Genomic DNA, 13,885 nt, shown 5'->3' on the forward strand with positions numbered 1-13,885 from the left:
TAATAGATTTATCTGGGTGTCATCCTCTCCCTCTTGGTTTTGTGAACCCTCAACATAGTTTTCCTGGAAGGGTGGTGTAATTTGTTGATCTAGTATTGCATTCTTTCCAGTGTTAAGATTCTTCCTGGAGTTGGGGTTTCTTATTTGGGGGTGGTCGTTGATTCTCCCATCGAGTTTTTCTTTCCATGTTTTCTAATATATCCATTATCCTTTATACACTCTTTTCTAAACTATCAATTTTGCCATCAGAAGTGGAAGTTCTCTCTTTGATGACAAATCTTTTTTCATTTCTCATTCTAGCTCTCTTAGCTAATAAATTGGCTTCTACACTAGAAACATTACTTTGCATTTGTTCCAATGTTTCAGGGTTTCTTTCTCTTAACTGATATCACATATCAATGCCAAAACCATCAGGGAATTTGATCAATGCTAGGTCTGGTGGAGGCTTAATATTAGCAGGGATTGCATTGTAGATGCTATTGAACCTAGCACAATAATCCTGAACTGTCTCATTAGGAGCTCTTCTAATCTTATCATATTCAAAAAGTATTTGTAGAGGGTTTTTCTTTCTCTCCCATCTATCAATAAACAATCTATGAAAAGCAACTATGTCTGCAATATGATTAGTAGGTAAAGCTTTGAACCATTTCTTAACATCCCGAATTAATGTTTGGGAAAACAACCTCATTTGGACATCAGATTCATCAATCTCATGCAACTCAAAATAATCAATCATTTTGTTCACATGTTGTTGGGCAGTATACTGACTAGTAGCATCAAACAAAAAGATTTTTCTTTGATAATCGTGGGGCATGACATGGAATTGTGCTAGTAAAACTGAAGGTGCATATATGTCTACGATGGCTCAGATTCTAGCTTGACTAAGGGGTAAAGTGTTCGTGCTTGAGGAAGGGCCTGAAATGGATGGACATGAATTAGATGAGGTTGAGGTGTTTTCTTGAATAGGAAGTTGATGAACAACTGGTTTAGGGGAATGAATTGTGGTGGATATTATAGGTGAGGTGGTAGTAACTGAAGGTCTATTTACAGTATTTGAAGATTGTGCAGAAATTTCAGAGGCGAAAACAGTGAGGGCACCTAATTCAACTGATTATTAAAGGTAAGCATCATCTATATGGTTTATCAATGTGGAGGTTAAAGCTTCTAACTTGTCTAAAGTATCCAACACAATTTTATCTAAATCCTGATGTATAGGAACCTTTTCTGACTCAATGAATTGAATAAAATTAGGGTCTAACACAGTTTCATGAATTGCATTCTCTGATTTAGTTATAAATAATTAGAGGTCAAATGAAAAATCAAATGGAATTTCCTCTACAATTGATAATTCCTCGGGGAGTGAATTTTCTTTAACTAACTGGCTACTACTTGCTTGAGTTTCTACCTTTTTTGGTTTTCTTAAAATTCTGTTAGGGTCATCAACTATTGTAGCAGGGTTTGGATCTAGATTTGCCCTGGTATAGTGATTCTTTTTGGGAGCCATAATTTTGACTTTCTAATTGTTTTTTGAAACTTTTTAACATCAACTCCTTAAAATGACCTTAAGGGGCAAAAGATGAAATTTAAGATTTCCTTAAAGTTTTATTACACTGAGGATCGAAGTCCCCAGTATGGTTGCCAATATTTTATCACTCCAATATTTCTCAGGAGTTGATTAGAAAGAAATGATTAGAGGTAACCACAAACCTACTTTGGAGATTAGGATCTAGCCCTCCTAATTCTTAGAGAGGGCTCTCTCTTTATGATTTAAATTTGTTTAGTTAATTGATTTTAGGCTAGTTATGATTGTACTTGGGTTTTGATTTGGATTTGGTGGTGGGATCACTTACTTATATGAAAAGAGGGGTGTCTTTTACCATTGGGCTATGGGGTCAAATATCAGGCAAACAGGACTGGATCAAGTTCTAAAAACAGTGTCTATAGGGCAATATAGCAGAGTTACTTCAGATCTTAAGGTTGGATGGTGAAGTGGTTTTCAATCGGATCCAAAGAGAAATTAAGGGTTCCTTAGGCCAGATTATGAAGAAACTGAAAGCGATCAACCGGTATGGGAGAGAAATTAAGGATTCTCAGATCCGGATATCAGAAGAAAACATGTAAATGATCAACTGTTCAAAACAGAGTGTACTTAAGCAAATTCTGAGATAAATTTCTAGTTAATTCATTAAACTTTAGATAACATTCAAGTTTGTGAAAAACATAAGAAAATAACAAATTTGACAAAGAAAATACTTCATTGTAATAACTCAACACATGAATCCTGTAATGCAATCTCTTTATTACTTGGTCCAGTCTGCTGACTTGAAAAATTGGTACAGTAACCCTTAGGTTTATGATCGAAATAACTCTACAAATGTATAGCAATCCACACTCAATGTAGGATTTAACCCCGTGCAGAAATTACCTGCATATGAATTCTAAGAACAGAAAATAAACAATGCAAGAGCATAACACATAAAACACATATACACAGATATTTTCCCCTGGATCCCAAAACTGGGACAACCAGCTTGATTTTTCATTATGTTCCTTTAAATGTTACAATACATATTTATACATGCCGAAGTATCAACTACCATGGAACGAAAATGATCGCGTCCAAAACCATGGACTCAAAACCATCGCATCCAAAACCATGTGTGAAAACCATGCACAAAACCATAGGTAGGTCCACCCAGCCTAATATAGGGTCCGAAAAAGCTTTCCTTGGGGCACTGCCCCGAACCCCGTAGAGGGGGGTTACCCACCCCACCACTGTGCAATTGACGCAACGAAGGGGGGGCTCCGCCTCCCCTCTAACCCGCCAGTTAACTATGTAGGCTAGTCACAGAAATAATATAACACAACCCAACATTCTCCCGCTTGTTGTTTTCTTTCCACAGGGGGCCATAGGAGAGCTTAGTCATTTATCTAGCTCTACAACACCCATTGTTTCTCTACACCAAGAGAACTTTTTAGAGCTCACAAATTGTTTGAATGCATCCGTAGTATTCTTCAAATTGTCCACATTGCCAGAAACAACTTTTTGTCTTCTATCATATCCGTCATAAAGTGATACTGAACATCAATGTTCTTTGTCTTTGAATGATAAGTAGGGTTCTTTTCCAAGAAAAGTGCACTTTGGCTATCATATTATATCCTTATATCTCCTTGTACTAACCCCATACTTGAACAAAATCTCTACAACCAATCTTCTTCCTCGCCTATATGAGTGGCTGCCATGTATTCTGCCTCTGTAGTTGATAGTGCCACTACAGATTATTTCTTACTCATCCAACTGACTGCACATCGAAATAGGTTAAAAACATACCCACTTGTAGATCTCCTGTAATCTAGATCTCTAGCCCAGTCTGCATCAACGAAGCCATGAATATCCAACGCTCTGTCTAATCCTAGTCTTCCTTGGAAATGCAAGCTATAATCACTAGTGCCATGCAAATACCTGAAAACCCGCTTCACTGTTGTCCAGTGCTCCTTCCTTGGTTTTGGCATAAACCTGCTCAATACTCCCACTGCATGTGCAATGTTTGGTCTAGTAAAAACCATCGCATACATCAGGCTACCGACTGCACTTGCATATCCAACACGGGACATGTTCTCTTCCTATTCTTATGCCTTGGGACATGGTTCAACAAATAACCTTACACCTACAGGAATAGGAACCTTCACTGGTTTACTTTCCTACATATTAAACCTATGAATTATTTTCTAGACATACTTCCTCTGGTTTAACCAGAGCTTCCTCTTTGCTCGATCTCTTTTAATTTCCATCATCAAAATATAGTTTGCAGCACTAAGATCTTTCATGTCGAATTTGGACAACAATTGGGTATTCAAATCGTGGATAATTTCTTTGGCATTTCCAACCAGCAACATATCATCCACATAAGAGACCAGATAAATAACACGGTCACCAATTAATTTAAAATAACATAGTGATCTTCTTTGCTTCTGGTGAAGCCACGTCCCTGTATAAATGTATCAAATTTCTGATACCACATCCTTGGTGATTTTTTTAACCCATTCAGAGACTTCTTTAACTTGTATACCAGTTCCTTCTTACCCTTCACCACAAAACCTTCAGGTTTCTTCATGTAGATCTCCTCTTCTAGATCCCCATGAAGAAATGTTGTCTTCACATCCAACTGTTCTACCTCAAAATCAAAATCAACAACAATAGATAAAAGTAATCTAATAGAAGCTACCTTGGCAACAAGAGAAAAATATCACCAAAATCAATTCTCGGCCCTTGAGAATAACCTTTTGCTACCAACCAAGCTTTGTATTTCTCCACCTTTCCTTCTACATTTGTCTTCTTCTTGAACACCCATTTGCTGCAAATGGGTTTACTTCCAGTCGGCAACTCCACTAGATCACATGCCCCATTTTTGTGCAAAGATGCCATTTCATCAACCATGGCCTCTTTCCAGAGTTTGCCATCCTCTAAATATACTACTTACTTCACAGTTCTGGATCATCATCAGTAATAGATAAAGAAAAATTTGAACAGAAATGAGATGGACTATACCTTTCTAGCTGCCTTCTTTCTCAAATTGATCTTCTCAGACCCAGAGTTTGTGGCTCTTTGTCTTCTGATTCCTCTTCTGTTGCAGGGTCTGATTCTTCCTCCTTAAGCTCAAACTCTAGCTTCTTAGGTTCCTTTGATGGGACTCGATGTTTAATAACATCTTTCACCTCTCTAAACACCACATCTCGGCTATACACAACCTTACTTTTTACTAGGTTCCAAAGCTTATCACCCTTTAAACCATCCTTATACCCAATAAAGATGCACCATTCAGATTTACTATCTATCTTGGTTCTTTTCTCCTTTGGAACATGTACATATGCATCATATCCAAATACCCTCAGATGTGAAAGAGAGGGTTTCTTACCAGTCCATACCTCTTGTGGAGTCTTATCCTCCAACACTGATGAAGGTGATCTATTGACCAGGTAACATGCTGTCTACACTGCCTCTGCCCAGAATTCTTGTCCTAGCCTAGCATCACTAAGCATGCTTATTGCCCTTTCCATAAACGTCTTGTCCATTCTTTCTGCAGCTCCATTTTGCTCAAGTGTGTATGGAGTAGTCTTGTTTCATGTTATACCACACTTCTTACAGAATTCTTGAAATTCCTTACTACAAAACTCTCCATCATTATCTGACCTCAACACCTTTATCTTCTCTGTCTGGTTTTCCACCAGAGCCTTAAATTCTTTAAACTTGTCAAAGAATTCAGGCTTCTTCTTAAGGAAATATATCCATGTATTACTTGATAAGTCATCTATAAATGATACATAGTACATAGACCTACCTAGTGATGGAACCTTCACAGGTCCAAACAAATCACTGTGCATAAGCTCTAATATCTGTTTCGCCCTCTTACCACCAGAGGGGAAACTCACTCGATTTTTCTTCCCATATACACAATTTTCACAGAAATAAAAATCCAGATAACTATTACTCATACCTTCTACCTGTTATCAGGAAAAGTGTCTATTCAGAACGACCCTATCCCACTGGGTTGTGACAGTGACCTCAGAAACAAACAGGGAAAACTACTCTTGTATTCTCCTTTATGAACTATAAACGAAGAGGAATAGGATGAACCAACCTGTGTCTTGCGCTAGTCCTTTGATCCAATCTCTCTCCTCTTTGACAGCTTCCAGCTACCTGCTCCCTTACTTGCCCAGCATCACCAAGTTCCTGCAAGATCACAGAAGAAGGAAACTACACAAAGACATGGATTTATGTTCATAAATAGCTTAGGATCAGATTTAAGCTAAACATACAAATATAACAAACATCAATGATATACAAGCATGTAGGAGAAACTCAAATAGTTTTATTGATAAAACAAGAAGATCCAGGAGGAGTTACAACCGATGATTCCCGATCCAGCATCAACCTCCCAGCATAGAATCCCCTCTTCACCTCCAACAAAGCATAAATCACCCAATACTCTGATATCTATCTCAAAACCAACAGCAATTCTCTACAATGTACAAAATTCCAGCCTTTGGATCTCTTGGTGAGGGATCCATATATAGATGTATGCAAAGAGGATGAGTCAGCTCATGAATTGATTAGTGGCCTCTCTCTGTCAGTTCTTGCCTCCACTTGAAGACTGAGAGCCTCTTACTCATCACTGGTCGAATTTAGTGAGGCAAGTGTTGATGGAGAAGATTCTGGAAGCTTCCATTGTCACTCCACCTCGTGGAATGACTCTGCCACTTGTCATTTCCCACTCAACGCACCCTGGTAGTGCATTCAAGTGCATTGCAATGCACCTAGCCAGTGTATTTGGGTGCTTTACAATGCAGCTAGCTAGTGGAGCAACTGAAATGATCCTGATTTGACTAGTTCTGAGCAGTTTCTGGTGGAGAACTTCTGGGAGAAGCTGTAATTTGTCGACCTTGTTTCTTTAGGAGCTGAAACAACACTTTTAGGGACTAAAGATCCCTTAGTTTATGGACATTTCATGCTTATAGCTGTAAGGCACAAAAATGTCTATAACAGTTGCCCCCTAAAGTATGAGGCCGTTTATCGGGTGAAATGCTTTATTAGGAGGATCCAAAGTTCTTTCAATGCTGGGAGGAGACCTGTAGTAAGATATAATACAATACATTATCTTAATACTGTTTTCATGATCTAGCTGAGGCGGGCATTCCCACGCTCAACTTTATAAATTCATTTTTATGTACATAGGACAGACAATCGTCTGATGGTAGACTGATGATTCTGATGAAATCATCATCCTTTTGGTAGGATGATTATCTGTGCTGTAATGCTGTACATTTCAATGTCTTTATTTTTTCCTGAATATATATTGCGGCCCGGATGGATGAAACTAGATCCGGGGTCTTCAATCTGGTCCGATCTTCACTCGAACTACAAGTCGATCCATGTGAGAAATGTTTTGAAGTCGAACATGGAAAGACATCGCTTGATTACCAGTTAATGATGTAAACTGTTAACAAGCGCGAGAGGAATCACCGATAATGATAATGACCCTCAAGGTACTGCAGTACAATTCACGTGGTGTGAATAAAGGACTTGGCGTCGAACACCACGCAAAATCTTTCAGTCGAAGGTCATTGATGTATACCTGTCACCGGAAGTGAGAAACTTGCCATTGAGGCATGCAAGCTTCAAAGTACTGAAGGGGTTGTTCCTAGATCAACTTCTTGGATAATGAACTGATGTCGACAAGAAGCGATCCGTCAAAGGAGGGCCTTAATGAATCCCACATCAATGACATGGAACGAAGCAAATGATTTTGATGGAGGTGAAAACGATCTGGTGATATATGGTTCAGGGTGGCGGTCATGAAAGAATGAAGTATAATGTATGGTAGTGGATGGGAAACGGGTGACTTCTCTGGATGACTTCTCTTGAACATGTCGATGACACTTATGTGATGGATTGGTAGCATTTACCCCAAATGTGGATGGTATGACGTGACCAAGGCGATGTGACCGGTGAATGAAACAACCCAACCGAACTCAGGCACGGAGTGGAAGTGTCATGTTCAAGAGCGACTTGCTACCAATAAAGTTTCTTTGAGTTTTCTTCCCAATTTTTCCCCAGTCATTGCTGACCAGTACCTCTTTATTTTTGTCAAGCTTGAGGAGGATAACATATGATTGTTCTATAATTTTCCCTTCGGGCAAACCCATCGCTATGTTTTAACGAGCCTAGCGATAGTGAAACTCGTTCTCGCCTAAAGACAAGTTTGTCGCTATTAATATTTTTAACGAGTCTAATGACAAAGATAACTCGGTCCTTTTCACTTTTAGAGAGTCTGAAAAGGTACGCGAAGGTAACTCCAAAGTTCCTTTTTCGTCATCTAATCCCTTAAGTCCGAAAAAGTATAAAACAATACAGAAGGGATGAGTTTTCGATAGTTTTAACGAGCCGAACAAAACAGGCACTCGATCCTTTTGTGCAATAATCCCTCAGGTCCAAAAAGATTAAAATCTAGAGGAGGGATAGCATTTCAGGTCACTTTAACGAGCTGGAAGGCCAAAACTCGGCAATCTTTTCATATTTTACGAGTCAGATGAAAAGATCTTAAAGAAGACTCGTCTTTTGAGGAACGAGTGATAAAATGGGTAGCAGCTAATTCCAGGTAAGGTTTGGAATTTTCCAATCACGGCAGTGTCACAAGGATGGCCAGTGAAATCACTTCACAGCTGTTCCTTAAAATGGGTAAACAATCAAATGGAGGTGAATGATCGGCCAATGGAAAAGTGGAGGTGACGGTGCAAACACGACCAAGGCTTTAATGGCTGAAGTACTACATTCACGGTGGTTATTTACCGGGGGATAGTTCATTTTTTAACGAGTTTAAACGTGGGTGGAAACATTTGCTCGGTCTTATGATTATTTTTTAACGAGCTTGAACTATGTGCTAAAACTACTTGATTAATCTAGTCATATGATAAGAATGTCTCATATAAAAACGGCAACTTTTAGATTTTTGCCCCACATCCTTTCTTTATGCAAGTTTGGTGACGTCTAGTCCTACGCGTTTAAAGGGTTAGAGGTCCTAAAAATTTAAAAAAATAACTAGCCGCCCCTCGCTTGCATGCCAAAAGGTTTGCACGCCCCCAGGTATAACACAGAGTTTCAAAGTTACCCCTCAATTTGCAGACAAAACATTTGTTCTATCAGGAGAGGCCTACCTCTTACAGGTTACCCAAAGATTGTTCTATTCACACAGCAAAAAAAACACTTCTTTGGCGATGTCTACCGAGATAAACAAAGGTGAGTGACTTAGTTCTATCAACTCACATAACTTTTGACAAGAGAATCTTGTTCTAGAATAACCCCTCTTCCAATCACGGACGGAGTACAGACTAGTCATATCCTGCCGTGGAAACCTACCCTATACCCGAAGTTTTCCTGCCGAAGCAGACCAGGATGCATGCCCCCTGGGTTTTAGTCATATCCCTCCGAATTACTCACGCTCATCGGGAGGACGGACTGGGGATTGAGACATTTCTTGCGTGAAAAGACCATTTAGGGATGGTATATGACTATTTGCTATGCGTGATCCAGGAAATGAAAGCTGGTCCACGAGCTTGACCACTCTTCCTTCATGCGGAAAACACATTACTTTAAAGAGTGAGGAGACGATGGCTCCCATGCAATAAATATAGTCTCGTCCAAGGAGTAGGTTATAATCCAAGGGTCCTTGAACGACCATGACGTTCATGCGAACTGTCTTCCCTCTCAATTTTATGGGCACATCGGGAAGGATCCCTAAAGGTCAACTGGTTCCTTTATCAAAGCCTATCAGATTTCTCATCTCAGGCAAAAGCGATGGCGAACCAAGCGCTTTCCAAGAAATAGAGGAAATGATACTCACAGAAGCCCCCTCATCTATGATGGTGCCAGCCATGACCATTCTATATATTTGAATGATAATTCGGAATGGTATGCTTGCTGGCAAATGGGGTCTGCCTAGTTGATTCCAGTCGAAGGATACAACTAGGTTTCTTGGAGGTGGGACCGAGTAGACGGCCGGGTATGGCTCTGACGAACTTCCCTCCTGCGGTAAGGGAATGGGTAGACTACCCCCATGTTCGTCGGAGTCTGTGTTGATGAAGAGAATTTGGACGGTGTCATCCTTGTTCTCTTCAGTGACTGTATCATCCGAAGATAAAACCTCTGAAGGCAAAACCAGGTCAATTGCCGCCTCGACCTTTTGACTTTCGTCAGGTATGGATTCAGTTGGTTTATCCTCAATGATAGACGCTTCAGCCGACCACTTGAGCAGGCCAGCTGGATTCTCAACTAGTGATGGACTCGGCAAGAGTTTTTTATATCCAAGAGGAAGTCGTAATGGTGAAACCAGACGATCATCGAAAACTCTTTTAGCTTCGTCTAAGAAGGGACAACGGTGGAGGGCATGGTCGCCTTCACACAGTTTACAAGGAAATCTAGCTTTTCCTTTTTGTCCTAGGGCTTCACTTTCACTAGTTGACGGTGTGCTTTCAACATGATCTCCAGAGGTTGATGACACCAGATTGTGCAAATGGGGAGACCAGTCCCTTAGTATCCAGGGGATGCAAGGACAATCTTTGTGAAAGTGGTCTCCTTTGCAAATGACGCATGGCGATTTAGGCCTGGTCGGTGCTGTGTGTGGATTTTCGTTAGACGACACTCGTTTTCCCACATTCACCTTTGGCTCCTTCTTCTTTTTCTCTTTCTTCTTCTTTCCCTTCTTCTCCTTAGGAACTTGGCTTTTAGCTTTACTAGTCCCGTCAAGTGAAGAGGAAGGAGGAGAGGAAGAATTAGAGGAAGTAGAAGGTTGGTGGGTAACTCTGGACTCGTCTAATTGCTGATTCGATTGTTCAGGAATAGTTTTGTTCTGAATGACATTGGTTGAGAAGAGCCATAATGGCAAGCCAATTGTCAGTCCTGGAAGCGACAATGTAGCCATATGGGGCGCACCAACATCTCCCCAAGAGGAGAAGGGACTAGGATTTCCACCAAGGGGAATTCCTTGGTTGGTAGGCTCCATTTTCTCAACCCAAAGATCAACGTAGGAAAAGGGGATGAATATTCCATTTAAAATAAATTTTAACACGCTTTGACACAACTTGTTTTTTCAGTTTTAAAGAGTCGAGAAAAAACAAAAGATGACTCTAGTCTCCTTCGATTTTTAATGAGCCTGAAGTGACAAGTGCTCAAATGGACCTTTTCCGTTAAGGAGTCTGAAAAGGAACGAAAGGGACTGCTCTGGAGGTCTAGGTAGAGGGAGTACCAAACCAATCGCAAAACTGCAGAATACTTTTTACGGTACGGCAGTCAATCTTCCCGAATGCTGTGTTCGATGCATTGTGATTAGTAGGGCGGCCGCCACGGCTTCCTATGGATAAAGGTTTTATGCCTATAGGGGTCTCCCAATATATACTCGACGGTACGTGGGAGCACAAGTCCGTACTGGCACTTATCGTCTCAAAGTGGAGGAATCACCCAACCATCAGTGAGGACAACAGTTACCAGGCTTTACAACGTCGGAATACGTCTCTAGCCTAGACCTGTAAATGTTGTGCGTTAAGTTCCAAAGCGTTGTTAAGTTCATTGAATTTATTTTAGGTTGATCTTTCTTATGAAGTTTGCCTTTTGGGTTCACCACGAGATGTAGATGTAATTCCTAAAATGCAATCTAAAGATGATAAGCAAGCTTTTATCTCTTTTCAGCAATGAAAATCCTATCTACAAGGGGAAAAGAAAGACACAATCTTTTCTCAAAGAGAAAAGAGCACATTGTAAATGCACTTTTCCTAAATCAAGCCAAACAGACTGTCAATATGAAAAATGCACATGTGCATATATTTGTTTTTCACTTTCTTAATATTGATGCCTAAAAAGAAAGTTTTTGTACAAATTTGAATTCGCTTTCGAGTGAAAGACACAAACAAGCTTCTTTTCGAAATCAAAAGGTAGAGACGATTACAACACTTTATGATTTTGAAGTAAACACTTGTTTCGACACTAGAAATTCACAAATTCAAGCCAAAGGCAAAAGTAAAAGCATAATCAACTGTCAACAGCAAATAAACTTTCTCCTAAGATCAAAATCGACACTTACGACAGATCTAAATCCAAGGACGACAGTATGACCAGTCTACTTTTGCAATGGGAAACTGTAAATGACGTAACAAACACACAAAAACAAATACAGTTTCTTTTATACAACTGAGGCGGAATTAAGGCAAAGAAAAAGGGGCTTTTAAACAGACACACACACTGATCACAGGCTGCAAAAATGAGAGGCAAAACTGGAAAAAATGAGCAAAGAACCTCAACTGCACAGGGCTAAGCTGATCAATGCACCTGCTACACAGAGAAACTGGATTGCAACGTAGGTTTCCCTCTTGGGAACTGCGCTGAAATGCGGGAACTCTTCACAGCACCTCCGTTGGGGCAGAAACGATATCCGGGTTCTGGGTCACAGTTTGCAGTTTAATCTATGGTTTTTGGCCGAGTAAAAGCAATCAGTAATGCACGATCATGGGTTGATTTAAAAGAGGTTTAAGAGCTATCACAAAGGGTAATCAGATCATTTGTGAATCAGCCGTTCAAATCATAAACAAATCCAGTGAATGGATTGAAGCAGCAGGTGTCTACTTTGCATTTGTTAATGGCAAATGCAGTTCGATTCGCTACTTCTAAGTTTATGAAACAAACAACAAGAGAAACCCAAACAAACTAACTAGACACGTTCCCCAGCGGAGTCGCCATTTTGTTATCGGGAAAAGTGTCTATTCAGAACGACCCTATCCCACTGGGTTGTGACAGTGACCTCAGAAACAAACAGGGAAAACTACTCTTGTATTCTCCTTTATGAACTATAAACGAAGAGGAATAGGATGAACCAACCTGTGCCTTGCGCTAGTCCTTTGATCCAATCTCTCTCCTCTTTGACAGCTTCCAGCTACTTGCTCCCTTACTTGCCCAACGTCACCAAGTTCCTGCAAGATCACAGAAGAAGGAAACTACACAAAGACATAGATTTATGTTCATAAATAGCTTAGGATTAGATTTAAGATAAACATACAAATATAACAAACATCAATGATATACAAACATGTAGGAGAAACTCAAATAGTTTTATTGATAAAACAAGAAGATCCAGGAGGAGTTACAACCGATGATTCCTGATCCAGCATCAACCTCCCAGCATAGAATCCCCTCTTCACCTCCAACAAAGCATAAATCACCCAATATTCTGATATCTATCTCAAAACCAACAGCAATTCTCTGCAATGTACAAAATTCCAGCCTCTGGATCTCTTGGTGAGGGATCCATATATAGATGTATGCAAAGAGGATGAGTCAGCTCATGAATTGATTAGTGGCCTCTCTCTGTCAGTTCTTGCTTCCACTTGGAGACTGAGAGCCTCTTACTCATCACTGGTCGAATTCAGTGAGGCAAGTGTCATTGGAGAAGATTCTGGAAGCTTCCATTGTCTCTCCACCTCGTGGAATGACTCTGCCACTTGTCATTTCCCGCTCAACGCACCCTGGTAGTGCATTCAAGTGCATTGCAATGCACCTAGCGAGTGTCTTTGGGTACTTTGCAACGCAGCTAGCTAGTGGAGCAGCTGAAATGATCCTGATTTGACTAGTTCTGAGCAGTTTCTGGTGGAGAACTTCTGGGAGAAGCTGTAATTTGTCGACCTTGTTTCTTTAGGAGCTAGAACAACACTTTTAGGGACTAAGGATCCCTTGGTTTATGGATATTTCATGCTTATAGCTGTAAGGCACAAAAATGTCTATAACACTACCATACCTTTACCATGAAGTATTCGAAGGCCCTTCTCTCCAATATGTCCAAGACTTTGATGCCACAACATGGTCTTCTCTCCAGAGACCACTAGATTTTCTGCTCCACTTTTAGGAATCAAAGAACTATCATGCCCATCAACAACAATGCTAACTTGCAGCTTGTAAAGAATTCCAATCCAAACTCGCCGCATCAATACCAGTGCTCCCTGAACCATTTTGCAAGTATCCTTCTCGAACATTGTTTTTACACCTACTTCATCCAGCTTGCTTACAGAAATCAGATTTCTGGCCAATGCAAGAATATGAAAAACACCCAAAAGTGTTCTAACCCTTCCACCTTGCAACTTCAACATGACTTTTCTGGGACCAATGATTCTAACCTTCCTGTCTTCCCCCAAGAAGACATCACCACCATCATATTTCTCATACTCATAGAACTACTCTCGATGGGAAGTGAAGTGAAATGATGCACTTGAGTCAATCAACTATGCCTCATTATCTACATGTGTACTTGAAGAAACCAAGTACACATCCCCACCTTCATCTGAGGTAGTT

This window comes from Pinus tabuliformis, chromosome J (genome assembly GCF_031772625.1).
Source record: "Pinus tabuliformis cultivar Carrire ecotype Pingquan chromosome J, CPIR1, whole genome shotgun sequence".
In the NCBI taxonomy this organism is placed as follows: domain Eukaryota; kingdom Viridiplantae; phylum Streptophyta; class Pinopsida; order Pinales; family Pinaceae; genus Pinus; species Pinus tabuliformis.